Here is a 19,480-nt window from a genome sequence, read left to right as displayed (position 1 = left end):
TTTTTTTTTAGACTTCATTTATTTGAGAGAAAAAGAGAGAGACAGAGTGAGCATGAGTGGGGTGAGAGGCAGAGGGAGAAGCCGACTCCCCGCCGAGCAGAGAGCCCACTGTAGGACTTGATCCCTGGATTCTGGGGATCATGACCTGAGCCAATGTCAGACACTTAACTGACTGAGCCACCCAGGTGCCCCTGGATCTCTGTGTTTCTTCTACATGTGACTTACGAACAGAAGCACTGACTACCTTTGTTCCAGACTACCTTTTCAAAGAGGTGTATATGGCAGAGAGCATCTCAGGATAAAAGGTAGTGTCTCCTTTTGTGGCAAAATTCAGGTAGGCTTGCTGCCCATTATAAAAGTTTTGGGTTCCCTAAATTTGGGGTTCCCCAAGCTTGGGGTTTCCCTCTTGCGACAGCTCACTGTGTGTTTATGCATCAGTTGGCCTGCTTTGTATTGCTCTATAGAATTAGGGCTTGGGGAGCTGGCACCAATGCTGATACTCTGGCTACTGCTGGAAAACTAAATAAAGAACTCTGGTTCTTTATCTCTGAACCACGTGCCTCCTGTCTTCTACCAGCGTCTGTGAACCTATGGCAGGCTAACCTAAGTGTCAGTAAATTTCAGACTCTTCCTGGTTCTCAACCGTCAAATATGATTAATATGTGACACACAGATACCCCACCTATAAAATTTTTTGCAGTAGGTAAGTAAACCTTTTATCCACAGCCAGGGCTATTACACGACAGCTTTGGAACCGTTACTTTGTTTTGTTTTGGTTTGGGGTTGTTTGTTTTATTTTGTTTTTGTTGATTTTTCCTGGATGGCTAGCATTTCCAAGAGACTGCTGCACCAGAAAAATCACTCTGTACCCTTGCAGAATGAATTGTAAATCCAAGGCTCTATTAAGTCCACACCACACCTATTCTATCATTTCATTCTTTGCCTTAAAAAACTAGGCAAAAGAAAAATCCTTGCAATTTTACCCCACATCTGGACTGTCTTCCCAAGCAAAGCCTTAGCAGGACTCCAGGCTTGCTCTAGGTAGTACTTTTTATTTTAGCAATGGAAGCACTTTGGAGCCTACTTTCAGTTTGAGCAGGACCTGCCTCGCTTTGGACATTCACAGTGCTCAGCATAATCTGTTCAGTCTATTCTAGAAGCAACTGGCCTGGGGTTTGATTTGTACCTGAATTCAACTACTTAAGCTTATTTATAGTTTTGAATGACTGATCTTGCATTTTTGCATTTAATATTCTAATGCTATACAAGTTGGTTTGTGTAGTTAAAATTACTGTGACCATTCTTTCTCAATTAATACAGATTAATTAGATTTGGCTTGCTTATGCTGTAATTCTCTTTTACATAGAACAAAAGTGAAGCAGTTTCTCTTTGGGTCCTTAGATGCTGCCTTCTGGGCTCTTTCTCAGTTTTACTTGTGTTTCTCTTCAGAACAAACTTCCTTTAGGGTTCCTGGTGACTTCGTGCTCTCTGTTTTCTCCCTTCAAAATTCAACTTTCAGAAGAACGTATGCAAGTGTAAGTTATTAATATTGTTTAATATTATCATATTACATCTCTCTTCACACACTGCTCCAACCTACCAGCCATAAGCCAGAATTTTTGGTGATAGAATCTTAGATTATAAGTATCAGAAAACTTAGGGAGGAGCTTTCAGGGGCTGGAAGAATATCCCTGGTCACCAGAAACCATACCATGTAACCTCTGTTTTTAACTCCTAGGCTTAAGGCTGGTGAAATAAAATAGTCTCCTAAGTAGAAACAAATATTCACAAATATAAATAGGAGAAGGTCTGCCTTTAAAGGCTTCCAGAATACTACAGGAACTAAGGGCAATCTTACTTCTTATTTTAAGTGCTTTATAGGTCACTGACAAACTCTCCTACCAATTAACTGAGTAACCTTTCTGTAATAAGATCTCACCTTGTCTCAATTTATCCTTCCATAAAATGAAAATACTACTACCTGCTCCTATTTATAGGACAATCAAGATGAAAAAGCTCTGGGTAGGAGTAAAGTATAGTTTTTAGCTGTAGTTCCCTTCTAGGGGAAATGAGCACTCCTCCTGTGGAGAAAAGGAAATAGAGCTTTGCTTTTAGTTTGTGCGGCACTAGCTTATGGCTCCTGTGGACGAGGCAAGCTCGATACTTTCTAGTTTCTTTACAGGAAGCTGTGTGGTGGCCATGCGGGCTCTCTGACCACCGAACAGTGGGAACACTTGCTCTTAAAATTGAGAAGTCAGCTTAGGATAATTTCACGGACAACGTGTTCTGCCATGTCTTGAGTACTCAGTAGATAGTGTGATTCCGTTATCAGCAAAGATCAATGACAAATAGGAAATTGATCAGTTCAGAGGTCTGCACCTTCATTGAGGTCATCTCATCACTGGAGGGACAGCGCAGTATAAATGTGTCTGCTGAGATTCACATTCCGGATAAACCGTCTGTTAGCTGTGTGCCCTGGGGCAAGCCACCCAACCACTTTGTGTCCCCGTTTCACCCCCCAGAAGTTGAGAATGAGAGCAAGTACAGAGAATCAAATGAATTAGCGGATATGAAGTCCTCAGGACACAGCATAATATAAATATTTGTTAAACAGCAGTAATTGAAAAAGCAACAGTGAACCATGGGTAAAGAGATGGAAAGTTTGAATATGAACCAGATTCCTGAGGAAGTATAGTTGTAAAAGATTTTTTAAATAGGGCGCCTGGGTGGCTCAGTGGGTTAAGCCGCTGCCCTCGGCTCAGGTCATGATCTCAGGGTCCTGGGATCGAGGCCCGCTTCCCTCTCTCTCTCTCTGCCTGCCTCTCTGTCTACTTGTGATCTCTCTCTGTCAAATAAATAAATAAAATCTTTAAAAAAAAAAGATTTTTTTAAATAAAAAGACATTAATAGATAAACCTTTATTGATGCTTATAATGAAACCTAGTCCTCCTTCTTTAGTTTATAAGAAGAAAGAAAATTTATATTAGAGACATTTACTATATAGTACTTCTGAATGTAATAAAAATGAACATAAAATATTTTAAATTTGTTGATAATGCTCATATTACTCTCATATCTTTGATCTGAATGAGATAATTTCCAATTTCACATACCTATTATTGTGCCACATAGACTACAAATGCCCAGTAAATCCATAGATGTTCATGGCCACTCATGCAGAAATGAAATATTTAACTACAAAAATATCTTGTATTTGGGAAGCTATTTGCTGGCATCTCTTCCTCTGATATTTGGAGAGCATGCAAAATGATTTATGCACAGAAACTTGAAGGAAATGCTCCCATAGTGACTTTCAGAATATTTTGAGAATACTGCTAATACATATTTTAAAAGCGCTTTCTGCTGTGACTTTTTTTCTTTTTCTTTTTCCTTTTTTTTTTTTTTATCACGTAAAAGCACATGGGGCAAGCTCATCCTCTGGAGAAACTCCTTAGCTCATCTTATCAAAAACAATAAGAGGACATGGATGTCCATTTTTTTATAAGAAAGTAGACAAAATGTGCTGTATATTAATTATGGTTATTAATTTAACTTTTGTTAGAGGAAAGATTAATTATAATGCTTTTCTTATAGAACAGCCCTTCATTACTTTTAACTAACACTACACATTTGCATAGTAGAAAATTATTTTGGTTTAATAAGAGCAGCTATTAAAAGAAGTTAAGCATTTGTTTTGTATCTAAAACTAACTAGAGGTGTCCCTTTTTGTAAGAAAGTCTAATACAGGAACGTTCATACTTGTAAAAGTGGTGTACTGGGGGTGACAACTTGTATTTCAAGTATTATTGGGTTTTGGTAGTGTTGGTTTTCCGCCCCCCCCCCCCCCCGCAAAAAGTTTTCTTTAAATAGTAGTTCTTCTATTCATATCAGCAATCATTGCCGACCAGTCTTTTCAACAAAGAAATCCAATCCTATGTGTAAGGTGTCACTGCTGAATCAAGTTCAGTCTCAGTCATGTGTAAAATTATAATGTAAGTCAGTGGGCAATTTTGATTTACCAAAACTGAATTTGTATATTACATGTATAGAGTAAAATGAAGAAAGTTCATTTCACGTTCCTTTAAAATCAAATTTTAAAGAGAGACAGAATGTTGGGATGGCTGAAGAACTCAGAGACCTTGGACAGAAAGTGACTTATCTGAGGTTGCACCTCAGGGCATAATTAGTATTAGTGTTAGAAATTACATGAACTTCAGTAACCAGATGTGGGGGGGGGTTACATAATGAGATGATGACTTTGTTTTTTGCATACTAAAAAAAAAGAAAAAAACTGATACCAAAATTTTGGTGAAGTGATTAATAAGTGTCCATCCTGACAGGTCGCGTGGTAAAAACAATTTCTCACCTGGCTAAGCGAGAGCTCGTTAGAACCCAACAACATGATCACAGTTACCATTATTAATGATAGCTGAACTAAACTACATACCTGTGGGCTAGCACAGTTAAGTTTTGCTTTATCAAGTGATAATTCATTCTATTCCAAGTGGTTGAGATATTTCTCATTTTTCTTGAGCTTCATTCCAAGATAGCGTAGAATTCCTTTTACGCTCACAAGACTGCCTCAGCTCTTGAAGAAATTTTAATTGGCACACCTAAACAAGGAAAGTGAAACTATATGTCTGAAAAAGTGATATTAGAAACCAGTATTATTTTGTTTTTTGTGTAAGGCTTAATAGGAGTCTGTTCTCTTTTGAGACACCTATGGTCACCATAGTTTTGCAACCCCAAATCACAATACACAGTCTTAAAATATGAGGTCAGCTTGTTTCCAGGCATAATCAAAATTATGAATATCTAGCATGGATGCTAAAAAGAATATTTCTAGATAGAATATTATCCATAATCATTTTGTTATGTTTTCTCAAAGAATGGGTATACTACACATGGTAGGCCTAAAGGTAATTACTATGAGATCAATTTTACTTGCTAGTAATGTTGACTTATTAGGAAAATAGTTTAAAAATTGTGATATTTAACTCTAGTTTTTTTCCCCAATTGTTACTTAATTTTTTCCAGAAATAGTTTAAGATATTCTATAGATTGTTGCCAGTTTGTTTGTCTACCTAGTCTTTTTAGAATGCCGTTTGATTACTTAATTACAATAGGATCGTTTATAGGGTAGAATTAAAAAATGGAATTGAGGATTTGGTAATCCAAAGTAAGCCACTGAAACATGATAAAAATGGGAAGAATGAGGAAGCTTAAAACAGTAGAAATGATTTGACCATTCGCTTCTTTCCAGGACTAAGGCCAATATTATAAGTGGGATATATGCATATCCCAGCTGGACTGGTATTTCTCAGTGGAATTGATTATTATATGAATTGTTAGGTATGCACTGAGTGTTTGTAATAGATTTTGTTATTGTTTTCAGTTATTCGCTCTCCGATTTCCCAAAATATTACATACCCTTACCATTGCCATGAGATAGTAACTTTCTATGAGAAGGTCATTCTTCCCCACCTCATTACTATTTGTTTTTTGTTTGTTTACTTGTTTTTAAAGATTTTGTTTATTTATTTGACAGAGATCACAAGTAGGCAGAGAGAGGAGGACCCAGGCTCCCTGCTCAGCAGAGAGCCCAATGCGGGGCTCGATCCCAGGATCCTGGAATAATGACCTGAGCCCAATGCAGAGGCTTTAACCCACTGAGTGACCCAGGTGCCCCTGTTTGTTTGTTTTTTTCCCAAGTTTTTACCTCATTGTTCTTTGACTTGGCCACATGATTTGCTTTGCACAATGAAGTGAGCAATAGAGCTCTGTGCCACAATCAAGCAAGATAGAAGAGGTACCGTGTATTAAAGTTCTTGCTCTCCTTTACCTCTGTTCGAAGAACGGCATACCACAGCTGCGGGTTGCTCTGTCATCGTGGGTTCTTGAATGAAGATGGTGCATGAGATGAGGGCAGAGCTGCAAGCAGTCACACAGGCTAAACTTTGTAGCTATTTTGGAATGATTTATTACTGCAGCAAAATAAATTCTTAAATACATGCAGAATTTCCTTTTAAATATTGTGGGAGCCAGTTTCTGGGATAGCTCGTACTGATGATGCATCTTGTCTCCTCGTGTTTATTCCGAGGGTATCCCCCTTCCACAATTTAATAGAATTGAACTGGATCACCTATAAGGTATTGCAGAAAGAAAAGGATGGGACTCTCATAGAAGAGCTTGCCACTCATATTTGGCTCATTCTTGGTTCACTCATTATGGGAGGAGGTCAGCTGCCATGTCACAAGGACACTTAAGCAACCCTATGTGAAAATGGACAGCGGCCCCCTAACAGTCGTCAGTGCCTATGTGCCAGTCATGGAGAGGAGTCATCTTGGAAGGTCATCCTCTGGCTCCCAGGATAACATCTTGACTTCAATCTCATCAGAGACCCTGAGTCAGAACCATCTAGATGTACTTTTCATAATCCACAGAACTCCTGATGCACAGAAACTGTGACATAATGAATGCTTCGAGGTTTTTTCCTTCAGTCACTAAATTTTTATGTAATTTGTTATATGACTGTAAATAACTCGTAAAAATGATATCTCAGGAGACTTTCACTTCTGGGTGTGTAGTAGTACTTTCCAGGAGATCCGTGCTTTAGCCAAGAACAAGCCTAACATAATACAGAAGACATCTGCCTGTGGTCACTGGAGAGCCACTCGGCCAAGGATTAAAAAACCAAGATTCTAGAGGGAAGGGGCCAGTGAGTTTATACCAGTCAGCCCATCTTTCCCTAGAACAATTAGAAGATTCGGGGCACAGAGCAAAGGTCTGAGAACCTGATCTTCTTTAAGCAGAGAAAATAAGGAAACTGGGTTTGGTGTTGTGGTGCTGCAGTGCTAGAAAGACTTGAGAATCATAGATCATAGTGAGCAGGGATCAAGGAGGACTGAGCCTGACACATAGCTAATTCTCTCTCAAGGCATTTGTCCGAATGTGAAGTTGTGTGGGGCAGCAGGCTAAGTAGGGACACAGCAACTTCCTGTACAGCAGAATGGAATTTGAGGCAAACTGTGATGTGCGGGAGACAAAGATAAGGGGTGAATACCTGGAAGGGAAGGGGCTCTGGGAGACCATGAGGCTCTCAGGTGGGATTCCTGGAAGGCTGCCTTAGGAGTTGAAGCAAACCCCAGCTAGAGGGCACATTACCGAAACTTCCACACAGACTCAACTCAGTCCATCTTGTAAACGGATTGAAGGGATAAAGAAAGCCTCCATTTTGTCTTCCTAGCTGAGAAAGAAAAAACCATCAAGGGCCTCTGTCATTTTTTGTGAAAATGGTATTCAACTTAAAAAACTACCATGCATATTAAAAAATCCAAGAGAAAAGACCCACAATAAAAGTAGACTCCAAATGATCCCAATATTTGAATTAGACAAGAGAGAGGCAGCAAGAGAGTGCTCTGCAGCGGGAACTGGCCTAAGGGCTCTAAAAGGATTTTTCTTTTCTCCTTCTCTGTGAAACTTTCTGTTTTCTATGTAAAGTGCATCTCCTCCTCCAAGCAGATGGTCACACCACTCATTCTGATAATCTTCAGAGCACTAACCACCATTTGAAATCCTTACATTTGTGCATATGTTTACTTGATTTGTTTGTGTCCACAATATGTAAGTGACATTTTCTCACTTGGAATCAAGGTACAGTACTAGTTAAAAATACAGATTTCTAGTCCCTAGACTAATGGCTCTGGGATGTGGCCTAAGAATCTATCTTTTTGACAGTCATCCAAAATGAAACTTATGCCAATATAATAACCACTATCAAATGGTGGCTTTTATTTTAAGACATCTATTTTTCAAATTTATTTTCTATGGTTTAGATTTTATGTGGGCTAGGCAAAAAGATTTAGTCAAGTAATAAAATGATTAAGGTAGATTAAGAGAAAAATTTACAAATTTAAATTGAGATGCATTATAAAATAGTAGGCATTCAGCTTTCTTCCCAGAGCTTTAAAATGCTACGAATCAGACAGTAATAGAAATAAAGAAATTATTTATTTATTATTTATATGCTACTGCCTTCTGATGAATGCAAGATACTTATTCATTCTCTTATGGGATATTTTCACAACATATTCTACTTATATTTTGAGATGACAGATGAAGGGATAAGTGTTCGAAGTACCTACTGGTAGATCCAATTCTCAAATAAAAGACTGACACTGTAAAACAGAAGATTCACATGTCCTTTTCCTTTTTGATGGTTTTTTTTTCCCTGTTTCTGCTAAATTCAATTTTCTGAGAAATGACTGGGTCCCAGTGAATGAAACCAGAGTCGTAACTGTTCCCAAAGAGTTTACGTTCTGATGCAGGGAGAGACAATAATCAATAAAATCACAAATAAACACACAGTTATAAATTGACTTCATCTATGGTGAATTGTCTAATTTTTTTTATCAACTCCATCTGACAGAAGTGAACCCAAAATAATCAGGGCTTTCCATTAACACAGAAATTACTACAGAGATTGTCAGCTCCATATTTTGTTTTGACTTGGTTTAATATTTATCTCCTAAAAGTGTCATGTTTCTCTCTCTCTCTCACATAATTTATCTGTAAGAACATCTGTTGTGTGTGTGTGTGTAACGTCTATGAAAAGATTAATTTGACAAAAAGGCTTTGGAAATAGCTAAAAACAGCAATAAGCCTGTAGGACATGATCAGCCAGTGATGTGGTTAGAAATGACCATACGTATTCCTCAAGGGTCTCATGGGTTGAGCATGTTATCCAGCTGGAGACTGAAGCAGGAGTCTTATTTTCCGTTCTGGGTATTTCCAAGATTCTGTTAGCTTTTCCAAATGGGGAATTTCGCCAGTCAATTTGAAGCAGGTCTTCTGAAAATAAGGTGACAGAATCTTCTCATGGGTGAAGGGGTCACTGTTTGTGTCTGCACAACTGAAAAACACAGTTAAGAAGAATCTTAAAGCCTTCTGTGAACTTGAGCAGCCAACCTGAGGAATTTCTACTTTAACAGAGGTGTGAACTCATTTAAATGTTGTGGAAGCAACGATTTGTATTTTAAAAATTTGCATCCATTGGTTGATCAAATAAGAAAACTAGGAGAGGGACGCCTGGGTGGCTCAGTGGGTTAAAGCCTCTACCTTCGGCTCAGGTCATGATCTCAGGGTCCTGGGATCCAGCCCCACATCAGGCTCCCTGCCTGCTTCCCCCTCTCTCTCTGCCTACTTGTGATTTCTGTCAAATACATAAACAAATTCTTTAAAAAAAAAAAAAAGAAAGAAAGAAAGAAAAAACTAGGAGACTCGGGCTTTTTTCCATCTTCATTTCTTTCCCTAATAATAAACCAGAGGGGGCCGGTACACCCAAATGACGACATATGCATGCCATGGGGACGCTCTGTCTCTGAACCTATCAGTGGTGACCATCCTGACCCTATTTCACATCCCACCCACACTGTGTATACCGTGGGATGCACTCCTTCCCCTGCTCAGCTCAGAACATGCACCCTAAGTGCTAAGTTTTGGATATTCAGGAAAAGCACTGGGAGGAAGGTATGTGGTATTTCTGTGTCAGCTAAGACAAAAGACGGGACACGTCCCGTCAGCTGGCATTGACTCGGGTGTTCTCGGCTGCTTCTGATAATGGGACGTGAAGGCAACAGTGAAAGCTAGGTGGGGGAGAAGTCGAGTTTTACAAATCTACAATTAAAGAATTTGAACCTGTCAAAGCACCTTTCAAACTTTCTCGTATCCTGCTCCCCAAGTTCCGATCCCAGAGGAGGACCAGCTGGAGCGTGAGGCCCCGCTGCCCATTGTTTGTAGTGGGTGCAGGGAATCGGGGTCTGGCAATTTGTATCGCTCCCTGTGATGTGCAGTGCGGCGTTTGTATAATTTATTTCTTCATACATATTTCATTATTATTAATCATCATAAATAAGTAAGTTGCATCTTTTAATGACATGGGGGTTGAAGAAATAGACTGTGTCAGTGGGCGACAGTGCTACACGGTCATCATTAGGGGGATTTATTATTTTGGGTAAAAAGCAAGTTAAAAGACTCAGCTCCAGTAGTCAAAAGTGCAATTTGAGGTTTATTGTGCAAAAACCTAAAGTGGAAACAGTTCTTCTGAAACTGTTTAACATACATGTAATTCAAACAACCTTCTTTACAAGGCCTTCAGTGCATTCATGCTAGTACAACAAAGTTCCCTGCCCAAGTTATTCCTTTCAAGCTTCATAGTCAGAGCACAACATGAATACCTTGGCCATAGGAACTCACTGAAGCAGCAAACACCGAGCTCCGGATCCCTCCTGCAAATAGCAGGATTCTGGGGAAGCCTCCTTTCGCTCCCTTAAGAGGCAATTAATGATTTTGAATACACCTGGAGATGATTAATTCTGGGAGCAACCTCCAAGCTGCAGGTCACATTTCACTTTGGTCTGGAAAGAAACCAAATAAAAGAGAGATTTAGAAATGGAGGCAATTTTTATTCTAATATTTTTGCCTGCAAACTGTTCTAGCTTCCTTTGGCAAAGAAATAAAAATTTCCAGTCTGGGGAACTTCAATGTGTCACATGAATATTACATTTTTACCTCAATTTTAGCCATTTCAAACAGGAAAAAAAAGAGAGAGAGAGAGAGAGAGAGCTCAAAGAAGAGCCGGTGCCAGGCAGGGTGGTTTGGTTCTCCGGAGCTTCCGTGGAGAGATGGTCACAGTGGAAAGAGGGCCAGTGCACATCAAGGCGTACACTCTTTTCAAGGCTGCTGTATGATCACTGACTCGTAATCCCACAAGCTCAGCATGGTCTCAGGTACTTTTGATTTCTGGTTTGGGTCATAATTGAAGAATGGACAGAATATATCATCAGTTTTGTAAGGTGACTTCAAACTCTTTAAAAAAAATGGCCCTCTCACTTAAAATTTAAATACATATTTCTTAGTGCACTGTATAATAGGGTTTACTCTAAATCAATGCTCTCAACCCTGGCTGCACATTTAAATCCCTAAGGGAGCTTTTAAAACAGTTGGGAATGTCCAGTCACGCCCAGTATCTGATTTTAATTGATCTGAGGTGAGGCTCAGAAAATTTTTAAAAGCTTTCTGGATGATTCTAATGTGCAGCGGGGTTGAGAACAACAGCTCTAAATACTTAGATAAGTATGGAAATTATCATGATTATTTTTCTAAGTATATGTCATGTTTTAGCTTATGAAACTGAGGAAGGGCACTCACCGATACAATCTAGTGCAACATCTCCAGTCCTAGTTTGGAAAGTTTAGAGAGAGTGATTTTTTTGCATATTTTTTTTTTCTTTATTCTCTCCCTTTCTTAGTGTTTTGTTTTCTTTTTCCCCATCTCTCCAATACACACACACACACACATACCCACCCCAGCATACACAAACATTTATGGTGTTGTAACTGTACCCTTTTTCCCTCCCTTAGGAATATATTATCTCTGATATTGCCTTAAGCTTCTGCTGGGATAACCAAAAATTTATAGAGCATCATGTAATTAATCAGGATATGGGCAAAAATATCCTACCACATGACAAATGTAGATGGAGATCAAAATTTTTTACAAACCAGTGCCATACACAATACTGATATTCCTATCTAGTGCAAAGTAAGGAATTGAAGTAGATATCAAAACAAAACAACTCAATATTTATTTACCTAAAAATAATACTGAGTTATAATGAACATGGGTACTTTTATTTGGTTATTTAGTATATTTTTAAGCAAATTAAATGACCAGAAGTAATACTGATAGCCAAAGCAAAGTGAAGGGTGAAAGATAATGTCTAGTTCATATTGAAGGAGAAAAATTAACTTTCTAGAATCAGAGAGAAGGAAAATCCCGTGGAAGTCATCAGGTCCACGTGCCTGTACTTTCCAGACAGGGATATCGAGCCTATGAGAATTAACAGTCTTTCCCTTGCTATCTCTTTGGTTCTATTAAGAGCAAAGGCAACTAGCTTCTCTAACAGACAAAAGTAGAACCTGAAAGCTGGAGAAGTTTAGAGTTAAGTAAGTTATTCTGTTCTGAGTCCAAATTAAAGGATATCCAAATGGCTTTGTCACTAAATTGTGTACCTGTGATAGATTTTATACTGAATAAGGAGAAAGTGAATATAGATATTTGAGGATGTTAATATCAACAAAATTAGAAGTATTTGAAAATTTTACTACCCATGATGTATGAATGTGTTACTGTGTAATTATCTGGAGCTCTGTACCTTGAAACAGAGTGAAGGTAAGTGCCTGTGATTAGGCTCCATTATACATATGAAACCTATTACGACACATCTGATCACAAAATGGGTTTATAGTAATAAATACTTTTATCAAAAAATGCATACTAAAAGTAAATATTTGATTTAAAGACTATAATGGTAAAATATATTTAGTCACAAATATGTTAAATAGATTCTGTCCTCTGACAAATACTAAAATAAAAGCAAGAGATGTTTGATATATGATCATATGCTGATTTTTTCCCCTTTCATTAATACTAAATGCTCAAGAGTATTGTACTATATTTCACCCTCTAATTGAACATTTTAATGTCCAAATGACAGAAACTTCAAATATATTGTTACCATAGTGAACATTATTTAAAATATTTTAAACACCATGCATATCCAGGCAAAGGCTTTTATTCAACACCATGAATAAAAGATACATTCGTGTTTGCCAGTGAGATTTGGGCAAAGAAGATTAAAACTGCCGAAAGACATTGTTTCTTGGTGCTCCAGAATATAGCCAGAAATGCTTAAAAGGCCCTAATCAAATGGTCCTCGTCTTAGAGGGCTAAATAAGATATCAAGATAAGCTTGAAAATTTCCCCATTCTCCACGACACAAATACTGAAATACTCTGGGAAATTCTGGATTTAATTGGTGTCTGGCACCTACTCAGTCATGAATTATTTACATGGATCCTTGTAATAATCTAGGTAAAGATACGGCACCAGAGCCCTTTGAGAGGGCTTTCCATTAAGGTAGAAACGGCTCTGTATTCCTGGTTCCTTTAGTTTGGAATAGAACGTTGAGCCCATTCTGAAATAATCCCAGCAGCCCAAGGGAGGGCTGGAACAAACCTGGCTTCTGGGAGGAATTATAGCAGAGTCACCAAGAGACAGGGCTTTGGGATTCTACAGATCTGAAGCCTAGTTTGAACCCTAGTTCCTTTACTAATAGGCTTTAAGATAATTGGCTAAATTATTTAATCTCACTACAATTTGGTTTCTTTTTCTTTTCTTTTTAAAGATTTTATTTATTTATTTGACAGAGATCACAAGTAGGCCGAGAGGGAGGCAGAGAGAGAGGAGGAAGCAGACTCCCTGCTGAGCAGAGAAGCTGACCGGGGGCTCCATCCCAGGACCCTGAGATCATGACCTGAGCTGAAGGCAGAGGCCTAACCCACTGAGCCACTCAGGCACCTTACAACTTGGTTTTCTAGTCTATTAAAGAACGGTAGCATCCAATTTGCAAGGTTATTGTGAGGAAAAAATGAGATCACCTCTGTAAAGGGCTTCCATACAGTGTCAGGCACAGAGTGAATGCACGACACTTTTACTCCTTCAGTGAGTGTTGAGCTCTGGATCAGTAGGGTAGGCTACATAATCTGTAGGCCCCAGGGGAACATAAAACTGTGGGCTACCTTGTTCAAGAAGTGGGAAAGAGTGCCATTAAATATAAAGCCTTTTTCTTTTAGTGATCTCTTTTTTGAGGTATCGTGGGTTTTTCCTTTTGCTTTTGTAATTTATTGTTCTAAGTAAGAAAAAATACAAACTTTAAATGATTAGCATTCATTTTTATATTGTACCATGCCAGGTTTTGTATTTTTTTTTTTTGTAAGATTTTATTTACTTATTTGACAGAGAGAGACACAATGAAAGAGGGAACACAAGCAGGGGGACTAGGAGAGGCAAAGCAGTCTTCCCACTGAGCAGAGAGTCCAATGTGGGGCTCAATCCCAGAATCCTGAGATCAGGACCCAAGCCGAGGGCAAATGCGCAATGACTGAGCCACCCAGGTGCCCCGGATCATTCCAGTTTTAAATGAAAATATAAGCTCATTTAACTAGCATCTGGATTCACTAAAATTACACCATTCATAATTTACAGCTCACACATGCATATATGCATTCTGTTCCTATGGAACAGAAGACCTTGCACAAAAGTAACATGATGTTTTTATTTCATTTCTTGGTATGTGTACATTCCACCAACATTCTCCACCTTTGTCCTGAGTAAGGAAGGACTGAACGGAAAAAGAACTGTCGATAACCCTTTTTTCCTCTTTCCTCATACATGGCATTTTCTGTATAACTGATGGGCTAGGAAAGTAACAGGAGTAAGAAAGAACATAATGGGCTTCCTGGGTCCTTCATACCTCACAGAGTGCCACTGTTCTTTGCAGTTTTGAATCAAGTTCTGGCTTGAATAGGAAGCATGGCCTCTTAGGGCTCTCCACTCCCCACTTAGTCATGAATGTAACGCACTTGCCTTGTAGTAACTTTAAGTCTTACTGAATGCCTACACATGTATGTCTGTCAGATTTCTGTACTCATGAGGCATCACAAACACAGCATGAGAAGGGGGCAGCAAAAAGAGGACATGTATACTGAGTGCATTTCCTCAGCTCATGTGTATACTCCATTGTCCACTTACAAGACACAAGCTCCAAGATGAAATTATCAATCTCTAGATGGTGACAGTGGAGTGTTAAACCAGGCAGAAGGCCAAGTACAGTTACACAGGTTGTGCATCCACAAAGTCAGCCCTGTTGATCAGGCATGCTTTACATGCTGAGATACTGTGCTGAACACTATAGGCCATGCTGTTGCTTCACTGAGCTTACGAGGAAATGGACAGATAAATAAAGATAATTCAGAGAGTATAATTCAGAGACAAGTATAATTAAGAAAGTAAAATATGAAAATGTCGATTGTTGCAGATCACTGCTCACATGGGCATTTTAGATAAGGTCATTAAGAAAGACTTTTCTGCGGAGCTGACATTTGAGCTGAGATCTACATGACAAAAGGTGTTAGACTAAAGAGATCTGGGTGGGGCGCAGGGAGGAGTTCCTAGCGGAAGGAACAATCACCAGGTTTCTAAGGGGAGAGCAAACTTGGTGAGTTGCATTGCTGCTCCTGGTGCTGAGTATGGCCTAGCCAAAGGTCTGGAGTTAGCACCAGCCCTCTGGCACTTGGCTACTCAGAGCGGGCTCCCAGGGCCAGCACCGTCAATATCACCTTGGAGACTACTGTAAATGCAAGAATTTTGTCTCCCTTCCCGTACCTACAGAAAGAAATCTCCAATTTTAGGAAGACCCCCAAGTGATTTGTATGTGCATGAAGTTTTAGAGGCACCGAGGTAGGGGACCAATGTGGTTGAAATCTAATGAATCAGTGAGTAAGTTTGGAGTTTAGAAAGTCAAGGCCAACTCTTATAGGCTTTATCAACCAGAAAAAAAGGAGTTTAGGCTTTGTTCTAAATGTGATGGGCACTATGGGAGACTTTTAAAGGGGAGTACGTTGGTGGCAATGAGGGTTTTCAAGGTTGAGAAGCAATAGAAAGGGTAGGGAGGTGCTGAAGGAGATGTGCGAACAATTTACCACTTTCCTGCCACTGAAGTTTTCTCACTGGTGGCCAAGTCATATAGAATAGCCATATAGCTCACCCAGCGACCGCGTCATGGTCCTACACAGAGACCTCCAACAAAATGCGTAGCGTGTTGTGCCACTGTGTTGCTCCACATTTCTATTTCTCTCTCTTCTCCTGGCTAAAACTTCTTCCACAGCATACACCACATTTTACACCCTAATATTTATTGGAAATACAGTACATGTGTGTTGATTGGAGTCCATTGAGAAAGTGCGAGCTCGGGGCGCCTTGGTGGCTCAGTCTTTAAGCGGCTGCCTTCAGCTCAGGTCATGATCCCAGGGTCCTGGGATCGTGACCCATGTGGGCTCCCTGCTGGGCAGGAAGCCTGCTTCTCCCTCTCCCACTCCCCCTGCTTGTGTTCCCTCTCTCACTGTGTCTCTTTCTGTCAAATAAATACATAAAATCTTTAAAAAGTGAAGTGTGAGCTAAAGAAACAGGAGTTCAGGACATTCTTACAGGATGCTGGTCTGTCCTCTGCTCTCCTTCATCTGCTCATACTTTTGAGAACTGCACCCTAAATAACGGCAGTAGTAGGAAAGAGTCTTCAAATGGTTGAATGTGCAACTCTTTAGCTGAGTAAGAGTTTACGTTTAATTTGTTAAAGCTTTTTATTTTTTATTTTATGTTTTAAAAGATTTTATTTACTTATTTGACGGACAGAGATCACAAGTAGACCGAGAGACAGGCAGAGAGAGAGGAGGAAGCAGGCTCCCCGCTGAGCAGAGAGCCCGATGCGGGGCTCCATGCTGGGCTCAATGCCAGGACCCTGGGATCATGACCTGACCCGAACGCAGAGGCTTTGACCCACTGAGCCACCCAGGTGCCCCTTGTTAAAGCTTTTTAAGTGAGACTTGTTATACACTTTTGATTCTGCTCTTGGAATCCAGCACATGTTACAAGAGCCAGGAGGCTGGTGTGGCAGGTGGCCATACGCAATGGTGCAAGTGGCAGACAGGTCCTTCCCGTCCTCCTCCTGTGCTTGGACTGTTGTCGGAACACCTTGCCATCCTGTTGGGCTCCTGGCTCAAAACTCAGAATCCATCCTTGTCCAGAAAAACCCAGGAGGCTCTAATGCTGCCATTCTTACCTCTGCCCATGAAAACCTGACCACCCTCTGTCCTGGTGGAAGGGTGGGGTTGCAGCCTCTGTTTTCAGTGTTTTCTGCTAATGGTTAAAAAATTCCCCCTTACAAGGGCGCCTGGGTGGCTCAGTGGGTTGGAGCCTCTGCCTTCAGCTCGGGTTGTGATCCCAGGGTCCTGGGATCAAGCCCCACATCGGGGCTCTCTGCTTGGCGGGGAGCCTGCTTCCTCCTCTCTCTGACTGCCTCTCTGACTTGTGATCTCTGTCTGTCAAATAAATAAAATCTTAAAAAAAAAAGAAAAAATTCTCCCTTACAATCCAAGCCGCGATCCATTTATATGCCTACAGAAGAAAAGAAGAATAAATTACTTTTTTGGGGGGGGCGGGATATGAAGATCCTTATATTTCTTATGCCTTGATGGACATGGCAAGGCTTGCTGGCATTCCTTTTTACCGTAACTGTAATGAGATAACTATATTTTCTTGAATGAGTGAATCACAGTTCAATTATAGCCTGCATCACATTGTCCTGTAAGCTTTCATTAAAACTGATTTGATCTCATTGCCATCAGCATAGAAAGAACAACAACAACAAAAAGTTGGCTATCAGTTTATTTATTGACTCTCTGCTCTCTTGTTTTCATTAGTATAAAATAGATGAACTTTAAAGCTAAATCTAAGTTTGAATCACTCTTTAAAATAACAGGTGCCCTTTTCATCAGTGAAAGGTTGGTTTGTCGGCATGGGTTCACTCTTGAGCACGTAATCATTCTGGGAACCTGTGAGTAAGTGTCAAGCATTGTGTGCTGGAACAGGGTGTCAATGATGACGAGTTTCATAGATGCTTCTCGGCTCCAGACATCCATCATCCCGCTGGCTGTATCTTCGCCCAAGCACCACGGTTTCTGTTCCTTTCTATTCCAGCCACTAGATATAATAAACATACTTCTTGTGGAGATTTTATCAATGTCAAATTATAAACATGAAATTCCTCAGGCAGAAGATAGTCTTTCAGGTGGTTTAGAGTTTTCTTTATCTGCTTGTGAATAAATAAAGGATTGAGACTTCTTGCCATTCCAGCCATCCAAGGAGCTAACTTTAGATTTTTGTTTGTTTGTTTTTTGTCTTATTTATTTGACACAGTGAGGGAGAGAGAGCAGAAGTAGGGGGAGCAGTAGGCAGAGGGAGAGGGAAAAGCAGGCTCCCAATACAGGACTCCATCCCAGGACCCCGGGATCATGACCTGAGCCGAAAGCAGATGCTTAACAGACTGAGCCACCTGTGCACCCCGTACCTTTAGCTTTCTGATACTAATCTGGCTCTGCAAAATTTTATATGTCAGATTTTAAAAACTTAGAGAATTAAAAGTTGAATCTATGAGTAGTAAATTACCAAGAGAAAAAGTAACAGGCATCATAAAATTCACCAGCCTCACCTTGCTGTATATACCGTCTGTGTGAAATCCTGACTGAACAAAACCATTGTATCCCATTTTACTTATACAACAACCATTCCAAGTGCTTTTAAATTTGTCTCTGTATCTCGTGTGACTTGTTAAGCGACTGGGCTTCTAATCCTTCATTGAGAAATGTTACTGCTGAGACCATTTAACCTCATGCCAGAATCTGAAATGCATCTTTTTTTCTATGGAGGGAAAAGACAAGCAGTCTACCCACTACCCCGACTCCCTAGCAAATGCTACCACCCGCCCTGAGGGCTTCTGTGCCTCTGCAGATTTTCGATGGTCTGGTTCCTAGACTTAGATTTATCTCCTTAGCTGACAGTACTCAAGTCTCAACTGTCGCTTGCAGTTCTAGGCTAGTCTTTAGTCTAAATTTCCCATTTCCTCACAGTAAAAACCCCAACCCTTGGCCTTTCTCCCATGATTGGCCCCCTGGCTTCTATCTGGTCATATAGATATGATTGGATTCCTGTGGTTAGACTGTTGTGACACCTGCGATTGCTCCTTGTGGTTGAATTATGATGGGGTAGAAAGGTTCTAAGAAATCTGGTTGTTGGAATCCTATAATCCTTGACAAAAATTATTAATCTTAGAAGACTTTATCGCTCTCTGATAGCATATATCAGCACATAAATTGTTCCATAGACTATATGATAAAATTCATATGACATCTGAATAATAATTTCTATTTTGGACACTTGCTACATACCAGGTATCTTATAAACATTGTTTAAAGTATATATGTATAATGCCTTCAGCCTCAGAATCCTATGAGGTAGGTGTTATTTCTCACATCGTGCAGATGAGACCCAGAGATATTGAAACACACACCAAACTTCGACCAGTGAGTGCATGAAACAATATTTGACCCCCAGTGTGTCAGTCCGAAGTGCATGTTCTTAACCACCCACAAGTTATACATGTGTTTAAAGATAGTCTGTATTTCAGATTTACTGATGGTTTATATTGCTTCCTACTTCAGTAATATTGCATTAATAGAGTTTTACTGTAGGTTACCTGCTTAAAAAAAAAAAAAAGATGTCTAATGGTAAAGTAACAAGATGGGTGAAAGTGATTTTATCTAATAAAATATCCTGCTGCTGTCAATCCAAAATACTGAAGATGAGGCCCAGATGGAAAAGGACACTAGGACTATCTTTCCACTTGAAACACCAAGCACTTCTTTCAAATACTAGAAACAAAAATAATTGGAGTGGTGAACATGTTTTTGTTTTTGTTTTTTTAATTTTAAAAAGCATTTATTGCGTTTATAGAAAAAGAATAGAT

The 19,480-nt window shown here is 39.7% G+C and overlaps 1 long non-coding RNA gene across 1 annotated transcript in view; it reads left to right on the top strand.

Annotated features, from left to right (window-relative positions):
- The first annotated feature begins 1,397 nt into the window (after positions 1-1,397).
- Positions 1,398-19,480, top strand: part of LOC116569182 — a 70,563-nt gene continuing 52,480 nt past the window's right edge. The window contains exon 1 of the long non-coding RNA XR_004276902.1: positions 1,398-1,535. This is a non-coding gene — a long non-coding RNA (uncharacterized LOC116569182). The remainder of the gene's footprint in view (positions 1,536-19,480) is intronic.

Source organism: Mustela erminea, chromosome 11 (assembly GCF_009829155.1).
Source record: "Mustela erminea isolate mMusErm1 chromosome 11, mMusErm1.Pri, whole genome shotgun sequence".
Lineage (NCBI taxonomy): Eukaryota > Metazoa > Chordata > Mammalia > Carnivora > Mustelidae > Mustela > Mustela erminea.
This window is presented reverse-complemented; position numbering and strand designations above follow the sequence as displayed.